General features: G+C 33.7%; 1 long non-coding RNA gene and 1 other non-coding gene across 2 annotated transcripts; both read right to left on the bottom strand.

The window, feature by feature from the left end:
* Positions 1-316: 316 nt before the first annotated feature.
* On the bottom strand, positions 317-437 carry LOC136978976 (small nucleolar RNA SNORA15). Its single transcript, XR_010881315.1, has one exon. It is a non-coding gene; the product is annotated as a small nucleolar RNA SNORA15 (small nucleolar RNA).
* Positions 438-5,061: 4,624 nt separating this feature from the next.
* Positions 5,062-13,506, bottom strand: LOC136978925 (uncharacterized). Its single transcript, XR_010881309.1, has 2 exons — positions 13,257-13,506; positions 5,062-5,152 (listed from the first exon to the last, which is right to left on the bottom strand). It is a non-coding gene; the product is annotated as an uncharacterized lncRNA (long non-coding RNA).
* Positions 13,507-15,267: the final 1,761 nt, after the last annotated feature.

Raw genomic sequence — 15,267 nt, 5'->3', positions numbered from 1 at the left:
AGTAATCTTTTAGAAAACATGCTATAATATTCCTTAAAATAAACCAAGATATAAGTTTAATACGTAGAATACAAGTCTTACAGCCACTTAAGTTAGTACACAGTATACAATTTTAGAATTTTTAAAATTCTTTAATTAGTTTATACACTATTTCTGGGATTTAAGAATATGATAGTCCTTCAAGCATTATAGAGTATATATAAATTACACTAATTTGTTTTAACGAATTAACATTAGTTTGTTGAATTATCCAAACTTTATGTTTGATTCCTTCAAACATTAAAAGGTAATTATATTCATAATTTCAAATATTACCAATTGTTTCATCTGATCTAAAAACTAAAATAAAACTTAGTTTCTACAGATCAAAATGAATTTACTTTAGCATAGTGTCTGACCTCAAAGAGTATGCAACTCTGAGTGGAATTCAACTATGCTTTGCACCTATATTAATTTTTTAATCTTATATAAGATGAAAAATTTCAAACTGATATTGATACTTATTGACTACATTTACAATGAAATTGCATGGTTTGCAGCAGGCATGCAACTCAACAAATATCAAACAGTTTACAACAATAGCATTTTAGTTTGTTTTTAAGGCTATAACTTGTTAGCTTTAATAATAATTTGGAATTCTACAACTTTCATGAAAAAAAAATTACTTTAAAAACAACTTTTTGTGCTTTTTTGTAATAAATAGATCCTCTAAAAATTTTTTCCAAAAACTATAAAATGAGATACAACAAACTTCAAAACTTTAAATGCTACTACTGAGTATTATTCTACTACTGAATACACTGGGTTGTATATATAGAAAACCTTACTTAAACCAAATAACCGGGGTAAATTGCACCTAAGAAACAATTTACCTCGGTTATTTGGTTCAAGTAAGGTTTTCTGTTACTACTGAACCTAAATATTAAAGATATTCATGTAGAAGACTCATCTTTGAATTTTCTAGATTTATGAACATTTCTAAATAATTTTCTATTTATTGCATTGTTTCTTTTGCAATTTTCTCTAACAAAACTGCTTTGGTAATAACTTTATTGAACTAGGGATTACAAAATCATCAGTCCAAATGAGAATCAGTATTAAGATTATCATGTTTCCTAGCTACACAGTAGTATTATTTTTATTATATATTACTAAATTGTCTGTGAAATTAAGCATTAAATAATCAAGCAATGCATAATAGTTATAAAAGTAAATTTTATTTTAATATATACAAGAATCAGATCAATAAAAAAATATATAAAATAAAAAACAATGTAATCCAATTCATCATAGAATTATTATGGAATATTCAAAAATGTTTTATCAAGAATGCATATACAGTAGGTGACACTTATTGTAATTGTGGATATCATTACTCATCTAATTATCAAAATCAACATGTCACAAAATATATGTTAAATGGATCACTAATGCATCATAAAGATTTTAAGATTGATTGGGATAATTGTAACCTTTTCCTCCTATCATGCATTGTAAAGAACAATTTGAAAAACTCTGGTGTAGATTCTTTTAATAGTGGGGAGCTTTATTCCTGAAGGTCTTTATTATAGTCCTACACCTGTATTTAATATTTTGTTTTGTTTATTAAAAATGAGATGTCAATTTTTTTGGCTTTAGGATTAGGTGTCATCATCTAAAAATGTGAATGCTACAGTCATTACTGAGTATTTGTGCCACATTTTTGTATTAATTAATAAGAGTATTCTAAGATAAGAGTTTTTAGCTATTTTGGCTCTGTACCATAAAAACTGCAAACTTTGGCATTTGCAATTACAGTCAAACCTGTTTTTATGCGCTCTTTTTATGTGCGATTTTATTTGTGCGATTTTTTTAATGCGAATTTTTAATTTGTGCGGTATAGTTGGCGACTAGTCTCGTGCGATTCGTCATGTCTCACGTTGACTTATTATAGCTAAATAAACTTATTATAGCATAAATGCATTTATTATAGTAATATTATTGCATGAATATGCGAAAAATGAAATAATTTACTTTTTAAGTCAACAAAACACCATCTGGACAAAAATATGTAAAACAGACGATAGACCAGACGATGCAGTCAAGTGCTGACATCTGTTGTCAATAAATTCTATTTCGTACGGTTTTGAGTTATTTTCTATGTGAGACTTTTTTTATGCGGTCCCTGTTGACCGCATAAAAAAAATTATTTTTTTAATTGTGTTGCGAAAACTATTATTTACAGCCATTCGTGAAGTTTCGTGAGATTTTTTTTAATGCGTTTTTTTTAATGCGGTCCCTATCCCCCGCATAAAAACAGGTTTGACTGTACTCCACATCCAAAGCAGAGGAACAGGTGATTGTAAATGATACTTATAAATACAAATCTGACAGTATTTATAATGACAATCAAGAATAGACCTATTTAACTATGAGCACCTGATACAAGCTTTATTTCAGAATGCCTCAAAGAAACCCTTATAAATTTAATATTTTTGTCTCTAGATAAAATCCAATCTATTTTTTTCAGTTTTCCTAGATATGAAAGTACTGTACATGTTAGCTTTAAGCCTTTCAGACAAACTTCATTGGGCTACAATTTGAAAAATTGTATTGTAACCTGTAAATTTCCACTGTCTTTCCTTAATCTTCTTGAAAACAGTGTTAAATAAATGAAATTCAAAACCGGATACGGAAAGCTTAGGGGCAGAAGATCCTGATTAACACATATGAACTTCTGATACAAACTGGAAGTCACATTATTTCAATTCAAATATTTTCCCCTAAAAGGAGTTAGATAGATCAGCATGCCTCCATTGCTAATGGAAAAGTATGATGTACACTATAGTACTAATTTGAAGTGAAGAGCATATATTTTAAATTAAATAAATTAAAAATTGCAGCTCAGTATTGTGACAATGTCACAATAAATAATTGCTCGTTACAGATGTATTTCTTTTCAAGGTTTCTTCTTGTGTTGCCTATTCATGCAAACAGTTTTACTTCTATTAATACAAGATAATGATTATATGATAAATTACTGATTTTATTAAAAACTGCACATACAAAAATTAGACTAACAAGGAAAGGCTACAAGTTTCTAAGATAAAAAATAAGTTTTGTATAAAATTATTTCATTTGAGTATATTCTGATGTATATCAATGCATGTTTTCTGACTGTTTCATTTTCTTGGTGAAATAAAATTGCCCAATTTTGTTCATTTCACTTCTGAATGATTCATGTTCATTTACAATTTTCCCTGCCACACAGGCATTTAGTCCTATGACAATAATGGAATTATCCCATCTCAATGCAATAATGTAAATGTTTTGTAATGTAATTTTTTGAACATTTTTAAAATTATCTCTACTAATATAACCTGGTAGGGATAATTTCTGATATATATCCAATTAGTGTCAGTAAGGTAACAAAGACACTAAAAAAGAAATAACCAGCTATGCTTTCTTAAGCTGCAAAAAGATAAACATTAGAAAATCAATACCAACACTTGCAATTACCTCATTCAACCTTACAACTGATGGAGAACACACACACTATTGTTGAAGAGAGACATTCTTATTGTGTTTCAGCTAAATTATGGACAAAAACAGAAAAGCCAAAAATTATTCTGGAATATTCACCCAGGAATATCTACAATGATGATGACATAGCACTACTTTTATGAATGCTTGATCATACTTACTGTTTATGTTTAAATGTGAAAGGATTCACTAAATCACTGAAGGACTTTCCAATGATAATATGCAAGGCCAGATACAAGGACTTCTTCCAGTGATTAGAAAAAAGTGAACATTATCTATATATATAAAAACGAATGTATGTCTGTCTGTGTGTGTGTCTGTCCTTCATGCATTACCACACTATTTATCCGATTGCCATGAAACTTTGGGAAGTTGTTTAATACACTCCCGCAAGGGTTTGTGGCATATGTGAAGACCACTATTTCCCCCCTTTCAAAAATATATTTATATATGGATTAAGGCTTTCATGTCCAACAGATGGTGCTAACTTCTGACAACTTAAGTTGGCTTTTCTGTGAGACATTATGCTTTTCTGTTAGAATGGACTAAAGCAGATCATTTTCTATCTATCTATATAAATAAAATATAACGTTTGTTCCTACCGATTCCTTTTGAATTTTGACACAACGTTGCATTCGAATATGCAAGTGTTTGTATATAACATACACGTCTAAATTCCCCCTACTGGGGGGAGATGGACGAGATTAAGGCTTACCGTGAAGAACTCGGCTTCTATTATACTATTTTACATGCGGTCTTTTGCGTTTTTGATTGCATTTTAATAGGTTACATCAACAGAATATACACTAAAAAGGGACTTTTCGATATTTCCTTGCGACGGAGAGGAACAGGATTAAGGCTTACTGTGAAAAACTTGGCTTCTATTATACTATTTTAGATGCGGTTTTTTGCGTTTTAATAGGTTACATCAACAGAATATACACTAAAAATGGATTTTTCGATATTTCCCTGCGGGGAGAAGGACAGGATTAAGGCTTACCGTGAAAAACTTGGCTTCTATTATACTATTTTAGATGCGGTTTTTTGCGTTTTTAATTGCGTTTTAATAGGTTACGTCAACAGAATATACACTAAAAATGGATTTTTCGATATTTCCCTGCGGGGAGAGGGACAGGATTAAGGCTTACTGTGAAGAACTCGACTTTTATTATACTATTTTAGATGCGTGTTTGATTCCGTTTTAATAGGGTACGTCAAGAGAATGTACACTAAGAAGGGATTTTTTGAAATTCCCCCCACGAGGGAGGCGTTATACATTTATAATAGATACATTTTGAGCCACAGCAACGCGTGGCCGGGTCTGCTAGTATTCTATAAGTTGAAATATACAACTCAGTGAAGATATTGGATATTTATTTTAAGGTAAGCCCTGGATTGTGTCAGGGAAAACTTATGCAGAATTTAATTTTATCCAGTATGTACTGACAGGCAACTCCTTCAAAAAACAAGATCACACCCTGTAGCATGTATGTTATGAGCAATCATACCTACCAAAAGAACAGACTCAATACTGGCAAATTCTATGTATATACATATATTTATGTAATTCTATTTACATTCCTTTAGATCTTCACGTTTCATTGTCCACAATTATTCCTACTTTACAGACCTAAAATGAAAAAAATGATAGTAAATTAATCTGACTGTGTATCTGTACATAGTTATTTATTTTAATGAAAAATAAACATCAGATTTCAATTGGGTAAGTTTTCCACAATTACTTCAGTATGGTGCATAAATCATCATTAAAAATATTATGCTTATCAGTTATTTGGATTCTTTTTAAATATAATCAAAGTATAAAATAATCCAATCAAACAAATAACTTTAACCCTTACTTTAAGGAAATTATCTAGTTAACAATATAAAATTAATAAATATAAACTACTGTATGTAAATATCATATTTATTTATTTAACAAACATATTTCATTTTCTGTTAAAATTTATAAAATGTATACAATACAGTAAGTAGTTATACTTTTCAATTATTTGTATATAACAATAAATCATTATAAAGATATCAAATTGCCATTTCAAATATGTTTTAAAAATCAAATTTTCATAAATATTTAAATATTTCAGTATTGTGTTAGAGTGATCATTTGGTTCAATATTGTGGATAACTCAGCCTAAACACAGCTCTATAGGAATTTATCTGCTGGTCACTGTTCACTTGACTTGCCATAAGTTCAAAAGGCCAAACTGTTTTAAAACCAAAAATGAAGTAGGAAGGATATGCACAATATCTACACTAACAATTTAATACACACAAATTGCCAAACAGAACAATGTAAATAAGGCTGCATAAGTCAACTTTGTGCCTGATTCTAATGCACACCCAAATTTCTGAGATTAAAAAAACAAATGAATTCAAACTGAGAATACAGTATATCTAGTGACATGCATCTTTACAAATATGCATGCTCACAAGCTTTTATGATCACTTTCAGATTACCCTAAAAAATATTTTAAATCCAGTGAATATGCTTAATGTAAAAGTTTAATCAGTCTACAATGCTGAAACAATTATTGAAAATGAGTATGTAAGTGTTATTGGTGTAGAATGCACACAAAATATAGAAATATGGCAGTTTTATAGATTAAGGCTAATGGAAGTGGGAAGAAATAACATACAAATGAAAATTTTTTTTGCTCTTTCTTCACTGTAAAGAAAATATTTAAAATACCAGCAGGAACACTGCTTTTGTGACTAAAAAGGTGTTCTGCTTGCAAATTTCTGCCACACAGAAAGTGTAACTTCTGAAACTTACAATGCTATTCTCCAAAAATTAGGGAAAGCAATTCAAAACAAACATGGACTCTTGACATATAGAAATTTTTTAATCATGACAATGTGCACCCACACATTGCAAAATGCACCAAAAGTTCTGCTGTTGTATAGATTGCACCCTATGGCATTTCGGGACTTTGGATATATATTCGAACTCAGGGGATCAAGACGAGTTCAACAATAAAAATGACCTTCGGACTGGAGACCGAAAATAAGAAAGTTATCATATTTACAAAATCTTGCCTTTCACAATGCATTCTACACCATTTTAGAGTTTTCCACTAGGTGGCATGCAACTGTTCGTACTCCTGATGGACTCCTCCTGGAAGGGAATCACCGGCAGGCAACCCAGTGTTTAACATCACTAGTTATTGATTAATGGTAGTTCTTGAATAAAAGAAAAAAAAGGAACATATACTGAACTACAAGCAGCACCACTTAGTGGAAAACTCTAAAATGGCATAGAATGCATTGTGAAATGCAAGAAATCGTAAATATGATAGCTTTCTTATTTTTGGTCTCCAGTCCAAAAGTAGGGTATCGTGGAACACATATCGGTCCAGAGTTCAAATACATATTCAGTCCCGAAATTCCATAGGGTGTTATCTATACAACTTCCAAAAGTTCAAATGGAAAGTGTATCACCTGCTTGGGCACTTATGCAGTTTAGCAGATACGGAAATTTTTTTTCAAAATTTGATCGATTATAGGCAAATTTGATACGCTGATTACGAATATGATATTCATTTTCGCCCCAGTCAATTATTTACATTAAAAAAATTGTTTTAATTTTTTGACTTTTTTTATTTTTCAAAATACGCCAGTGCAAAATTAACAAACTTTTAACTAAATTTCACAAAATAAAAATAAAACGTAATCACTGTGCTGCTTCAGGATACACTAAACGAACATGCTCAACCAAGTTATGAAATGCGTTCTTTTGAAATTGCTGATGCCACAAAAATTCTGCCAAATAGTTATCTAGCATAGTACGACGGGTACCGAATCTGCATTTGTTTTTTTCTTTGGCTTTCTGCCAAACAGATTCTACGTGATTGGTTGTACCGTGAGTAAGGGGGTCAACGAAATTAATCGAATGGTTTACGATCAAATGCTGATATCCCAGATTCCCCACTGTATTGTATGCTGTCCACAAATCCGAGACAACAGTAGTCCCAGGGAGCACGCTGTTGCAAAATAGGCAACAAAGTGCCAGCATCACGCCTGTCTACAGTCACCATGAACTTTCCTTTGTTTCCACATCGAAACCACCAAAAACCCATTGTTCTCTACCGCAATGACCACGTTCGTACTTTCGATGAACAAAACAACTTTCGTCGATCTCCACAGTATGACCTCTGCCTCCCAGAACGATCAGATTGAGCAAAAAATATTCGTGACAAATGTCCCTACAAAATTGTTTCCAATCAATAATCGTATCGGCACTTCTGATTTCCAACTCTCTCTGTAAAAAGTCCTGCTTATCTACTTCATAAGCCCACAGATACATCAGTTGCAAGATCTTGGAAACTTCAATATGGCTTCCCAAAAAAAATGAAAATTTTCGAATTGATGCCTGTTTCCTACAAACCCGACCTGCTGAACAACGCCACATGACACCATCCATAGAATTATTGTTTTCTAATGACATTTCATTGTATCCCACACAATTGCCATCACAAATCATCACTCTTTTCAACAAACCGTGTTGTTGAGCCCAGTTAATCGCCTCCCTGTTAGTGGCCGATATTTGGAATAAATTTTTGAGGCAAAATTCCGTAAGATTTGGAAATCTATTTGACATATTCAAATAAAACTTTCAGAATATTATCAACTAGCAAATCGTGTTCAAAGCAACGAATTCGACACAACAGACTACCAGTGTATTTGTTTCAGTTTAAACATTTTTTTAGTTTAAACCTTCGCCTAGCGTATCCCGAAGCTGTAAACTAATCCTTTCTCCCATTTTGACAGAAATAAGCTTTCCCTTTTGTTTTTACTTACTTAAAAATAAAAAAAAATTAAAACAATTTTTTAAATGTAAATAATTGACTGGGGTGAAAATGAATATCATATTCGTAATCAGTGTATCAAATTTGACCATAATCGATACTGCGTATCTATCTGCGTTCCGTACCTGCTAAACTGCATAAGTGCCACTGCTTGGACCTGCTATCATTGGATAATGATCATTTATTTCTCCATTTGAAGTCAATGTTTGAATGGAAAACATTTCCATACCAACAAAGAGCAGACAAAGGCTGTGGAAGGCTGGTTATATTTGTAAATAGAAAACTTCTTTAATAATGGCATCAAAAAGCTTGTGTTCCTCTACAAGAACTGCATTGAAAACCAGTGATTAGTGAAAAAATAGACAAGATACCATGTTACTACATAACAAAAAATATTTCTATGGCATTCAGTATTCCTTTTGATACAATTGCAGATGTGAATGCCACTGTTGGGACATTAACAGAACAGTAGAGCATGCCCATAGGAGCAAAAAAGTCAAAGGAACCATACATCTATATGTGACCCTTTGTGCAATAATCTCCCAAAATCAACCTACTTTCAGAGCACAATTGAAGTCAGGCAGTGCACTCTGCTAAGACTATCAGGTTTAACTATTAAGCCCAAGTGACCATGCTGACTTTGAGTAGCCCACTTTAATGTTCTACAGTAACATCAAGTGTTCCACGAATCTCTTTTATCAATCAAATTTTATCTCCTTTTATGGATGCATAACTCAGAATAATGGATTTTTTTCTTGCCCCATCTAATATAAACTTCAGATTTTTTTCAATGTTTGGTTAATATTTGGGTATTTGGACTATGAACCCAAAGTTGAGTTTTAATTAAACACTTGGCTTTATTTCCATCTTTATTTTGTAGTTTGATGATGCACTTGTTATATCTGGAATATGTACACTAAAATTAAAGACTTTACAAATAGTTGGCAGGCTGATATGATTGAGAAACCATCTAGTGAACATTCTGATGCTGGCCCAAGCATAATGCTGAAATTTAGTGAGGACATAGTCTATACTGGTATTTCTTATATGTAGGGGGTTAAAAAAACAAATTTTTTCAAGTAATAGGTATTTTCCTGGCTATACAGGAAGATCCTCGGAACAACAGATGATTTTAGATAATTTTCAGCAGCCCAAGTGATCTGCTAAAACAAGATTCCACTGTATATAGTTTTAGAGGATGTGGATGCTTACTCCTGTGCAGACACTGAGGTGCAAGTAATAATGAGCACCAAAGTGCATGACTATGGGTGAATTTAGGCCATGACTCCACTAGCCGTAAAACCCGTTGACGTAAAAGCTTTTAATCATGTGACCTATTTGCGTTTGCGCTCGGATTGCGGTGGAGGTCCGGCTAGCGAAGCTTTTTACGGCAACAATACTATTACGGTGTATACGTGATATATCGATATAAAGACAATAATTATATTCTAAGAGTTTTCTCTATACTATAATTACAAATATAGTAAAAGTAATATCTTTACTTTCATATATTGACTTTTATTATTATATTATTAAGATAATATACAGCATTTATAAGCTTAGCTTTTTTATTATATACTCCTCTAAATTGAAGGATTTTCCTTTGGCCGTTCATATCGCGTGTTTTAGGCATTCATTATTATAATCGGGATACCTCTTGTTGTAGATACATGAATACTTTCAGATGTTTTCGATAAATCTTTCCAGATCTAGAGTAGCCACAAGATAACGTACACAAAAGCTCGTTGTCCGCCATTTTCGCACCGTGTCACGATGACCTAGATTTAACTGACTTCTGATTGGTGGATGGTACCAGTTTACGGTCGTATTCACTTCGAAAGTTGAACACTGCTCAACTCGCTTTTACGTTGGTTTTACGACCTGCTCAGGCGTAAAATATCATGGTCACGTGATTAAAAGCTTTTACAGCGAGGGGTTTTACAGCCCTTTTACGGCTAGTGGAGTCGCGGCCTTACTTTTAGCTCTGATCTCGCCCCTAGGGCACTCAACTTGTATACCTGTATACTTTTTGTTAGCTACCAATGAGCACAGCATTTACTTTTTGCACCCATGATGTCATTGCTAGCATTCCTAGCATGCTTGGAGATTTTACAATGAGCTTGGAGTTTGTTCAAAGATGGCAATGTCCATGTACAATGTTACTGTGCTGCCATTACTGTGTATACTTTTACGAGTGTGCTAGTATGAGATCAGGCTGCGCTAGGTGTCAGCTCAACAAGCTTGGAAGCTAGTAAAAAGTAAACACACCCTACATATAGAGTGTCAGTCAAGGCTTGCTGTTGCTCACCTTGGCTTTGCAGAACATGGAGAATTAGCAGTACTTGTTCAAGGTAAAAACTATTTTTGGTCATAGAAGTTAATACATTTATTATTTGTGTTAAAAGCACTGGTTGCCATGCCTAAAACATATTTGCTTGCAAACATAATATGCATAAGCAAGATGGTGACTGGTACTGGCATCATTAGGGTTCCATATTTGAAAGCAAGTATCTTGCAAAGAATCACATATAGAAATATAGTTCCTTTGACTTTTTTACTTTTATGGACGTGATCTACAATTCTGTTAAGGTCCCAACAGCATTATTCACTTCTGCAATCTTACCTTTGTTTCAGATCTTACTTTCCTAATGACTCTCGTAAGCATTTCTCGATAAATATATACATCACGAATTTAGAATGCTTAAATGGTAGACGAAAATGACTTCTAAGCAAAATATATATATGCAGATATAAAGATTGGTAAGAGTAATTATTGATGGCAGACTCGTTACAAAGAAACAAAGTCAGAGGACACGATATCAAATTTTGGTTAATGTTACCTATGGTATCGAAGATGGAGACGGGGAAATTTTTTTCCCCTAGCGACGGGGAAATTTCTTCCCTCTCTACTTTCAAGATGGCCGCGTTTCCGGTAATCTCGAATCAGATTCTCGAGTGATAATCTCTACTGGGGGCGTACCCGTACTATCTGTCGCATTATGCAAATTAATACTAATTTTTCGACGAGAGGAAAGTTTCGACGTGCGTACCGCACGTCGAAACTTTCCTCTCGAAACCCGAACATTTATTCATAAGGGAAGTCTTTTTTTTTTTGTGATTTAGGTTTGTATATTTCGAGATAATTCGCATTTTGTGCGTTAATATTATTAATGATAGCTTTGTTATTTAATTTGTAGTTTTTTTTTTTAAACTCAAGATATGAGTGATATAGATATTAATTCCGAAGAATTTTGGGCGGGATGTACTTCCCAGACTTTTTTCCAATTGTTGGAACACGATTATACTGAACTTGGACTTGACTCGCGAATAGACAGAGGGTTTAAATTAGCTGTCAAATTGGGGTTACAGCACACTGTAGACATTTGTTCGAAATGTTCCAAACCATGCAAAGTAGTATATCGCAACGACAGAAAATCGTGTGCGATGAGATGCCACAAATGTTGGAACTTCAGCTCTGCCTTCAACGATACATTTAAAGGTAAATGTGGAAACTTACCGTGGAATTCGATTTTGTCGTTTATATGGCATCACCTAGCGCTCGATTGCTCTACAAATATTTCTGCTAATGCCGCCGGAATATCTAACAAAGCTGCAGTCGATTGGTCGAACCATATCAGATTTGTAATGCTAGTAGCACTACATAATATTCTATCGTTCAAAATAGGAGGACCAAATAAAACTGTCGAAATAGACAAGACCGTTATTTGTAAAAGAAAATACGAAAAAGGTAGAAAGCTTAAAAGCACAAAATGGGTCGTCGGAGGCATTTGCCGAGAAGATAAAAGCTGTTTCGTTTGCCAAGTAAACGACAGGTCGGAAAATACTCTCAATTGGATTATATCAAAATTTATTAATTCGGGCACTACTGTATTGACTGACGAATGGAAAGGCTACTACAATATCGACAAATTGGAAGGAATCGAAATATCACACAGGACGGTTAATCACTCTGAAAATTTCGTCGATCCAAAAACGGGAGTCCACACCCAAAATATCGAAAGACTGTGGGGATATTTTAAAAATAAAAAAAAACCTTCCAAAACACTATACAGAAGACCTTTCCGATTCTTACATGTACGCATTTATGTATAGAAAATACCTGAATTGGCCTTCAAAAAAAACTAGGAGATCGTTTTTTACCTTCGTTCAACATTTACGGAATATATATCCCGGACGTGGAAAGGAACCAATATGGAAGGAACCCGCGACAGTCCCAGCAGCCCCTATAGCGGAAAAACGTTCGGAAAAAAAAGGAATGCGGGGGGGGCAAGTAAGAAGATTGCAGAGAAAAGTACTACTAAAAAGAAACAGAAAAGAACGACGACATCAAGTATTTCCGAGTCTTCAACATCGATTTCAACAAAGCGTCGAAGGACCGCAAAGGGCCAACGCTAATGTAAGTTTATTTATACCATCTATATATATATATATATATGTTTAAAATATCTTTTAACATCTAGTTAAGTATAATTTATTGTCGTCGTCATAGTCGTCGTCGACGGTCGCCATTTTGTTTGCACGTTAGCTTGCGTGCAGACAAGACGGCGACCGGAAACGCGGCCATCTCGAACGTAGGGAAAAAAAATTTCCCCGTCGGCGTCTAGTATCTAGGGGGAAAAATTTCCCCGTCGCCATCTTCGATACCACGGGTAACATTAACCCAAATTTTTGCAGAATTTTCTATAAGGTAAACGTTTGAAGATTAGAATGAAAGTCGATTACAATGTGCTTAAATATAAAAAAAAAGGATGCAAAATACAATAGTAAAGCTCAGAAAAATAGGTTAAAAAGCATTGTACAATGTGCTGACAAAGGAAAAAAAAAGTAACACAATTAGCAACATCAACTTAAATTAAATTAATAAACCGTTTCAGGTACTAAACTTACTCAAATATTTGCAGCAGGAATGAAGATTTTCCAGGCTATCGCGCGAATCCGCTTTTTCCTCACATCAGAATTGAAGAAAAATTTAAACAGTAAAATACTTGGATCATTTTATGATTTTACGACATTTTTAATACACAATATTTGGGTACCGACATTTGAATATAACCTCGGTTACTATCATCTCTATACATACTAAAGGAATGAAAAAATACGATACAGATAACGATTTACAAACACGTGTTACCTTCCGCAAAACCAATCGCAAAATGATGATGCTGCCACAGTATTGCCAACTACCGAAATTTTCAAACCGCACTAGAGGTGACCAAACTCCAGCCCAAAAGACGCCAAATTCATATAAGATAAAGGCGCTGAGAATATTAAAATAATGATATTCAGAATTAGTAGGCTATTGCCTTCAGTGATTATTTACAGAGTATGAATAATTTGCTAAAATTGTTTTCTGAACATTGCATTTTAGTGTGTATATATAATCTCATTAAACCAGAAAAACTTTGCAAAATGATAAGTTTAATTTTTATAATGTGCTAACAACTTCCTTCTTTAATTAAAAAATAATAATAATAATAAAATATCCAGCAACGAGTTTGCATAACTTTTCTGGCCCCACCAGGAAAGTTTGACAACAAATGGAGTCCATCAAAAGAGCAACATGCTCTTTTGAAGGACTCCATTTGTCGAAAGTTATATTCCTCCATGCTTCGGCCACCCTTGTAGAAAAATTTTCTAGGACAAAACGTAAATAAAGCTACTATAAGCATATTTTTATTTAGTTTTTTTTATTACGGCTAGTAATTAAAGATAAAATTGTTTGTGGCGTCATCTGTTGTGAGATTTTATTACAAAATAAATTATATATTGTTAATTATTATGAAAATGCAAAGAGTTTAATTTTGAGGATAGAGATGATCTTTTTAAGAAATTGTAAATGTCAATAACGAGTAAAATTTTAAGTCCAACTTCATTCGAGCTATGACACATGGCCGAATGGTCACGGTGTCAGCCTACCGCTCTGAGAACCCGGGCCTGACGGGTCGAAAAATCCCCAGGAATTTTTCAGGGGTTGTCCATCTGGATAAGTCGCTCCGTCCCTCACCACCCGGCCGCCCCATTGTGGGCCTGGGTGAACCCATAATGAGCTTTCTAAAAGAGACCCTACTAGTGTCCACAAGGCGGAAAGAGTTTTTAAAAAAGTTACCATCGGGCCGGAACTGTCTTAAGCCTGGATTCACGAAAGCGTCTTAGCGCAACTTACGATAAATGTTCGTCTTAAGTTGTGATACGACAATGTTCGGTTTTCACAAAACTCGTCTTAACCGAAAATGTTGTTAATAGGCGTCGTTATATTACGACATGGAGTGGATTGTCTTAAATCATAACAATTCAAGCTGGCCGATGAGTATTTAGCTTTCTCGATCGACAAATCACATAGTGCATCAAAAAATTTATTGTTTATTTCGTCTGTCGATCGAAGACATTTTGTTAACGGAATTAAACCGATACTATTGAATGTCGAGGGAAACGATTTTTTATCTAATTCAGAAACTGAAACTTCGTTTGGAAAGGCGTATATGTATAGCATGCTATAACCATGTTAACCATGCTCTTAATCATATTAAAATATAAAGAGAATTGTTGTAATAAATTATACGGGCCACCAGTGGCCAAGCGGTTCCGTTCCCTAAACACTGGTGGGTTCGTGCCTCTCCAGGACGGGGTGGCCACATGGAGTTTTCCCGGTTTTCTCCACGTCTGTAACGCCTCAATAGGGGCAGTTACACATAAAAAGACCTCCTGGAAGGCATTATCTCTAGGCACATCGCCCAAGTATTGCGTTGCCATAACTTAACAAACAAACATGTAATGAATTATTTAGAAATTTTATTTTTTTCTTTGAAACGCTTTTGTAATCTCTTTTCATTTACGTCGAATTTCATCTATGCTTCTACGTACATTTCTAAAACTGTTCACTTCTTAGCAAACTAGGCCT

This window comes from Centruroides vittatus, unplaced genomic scaffold (assembly GCF_030686945.1).
Source record: "Centruroides vittatus isolate TY-2023 unplaced genomic scaffold, ASM3068694v2 contig_564, whole genome shotgun sequence".
Lineage (NCBI taxonomy): Eukaryota > Metazoa > Arthropoda > Arachnida > Scorpiones > Buthidae > Centruroides > Centruroides vittatus.
The sequence above is the reverse complement of the archived record's forward strand: the minus strand, read 5'-3'. Positions and strand labels throughout refer to the sequence as shown.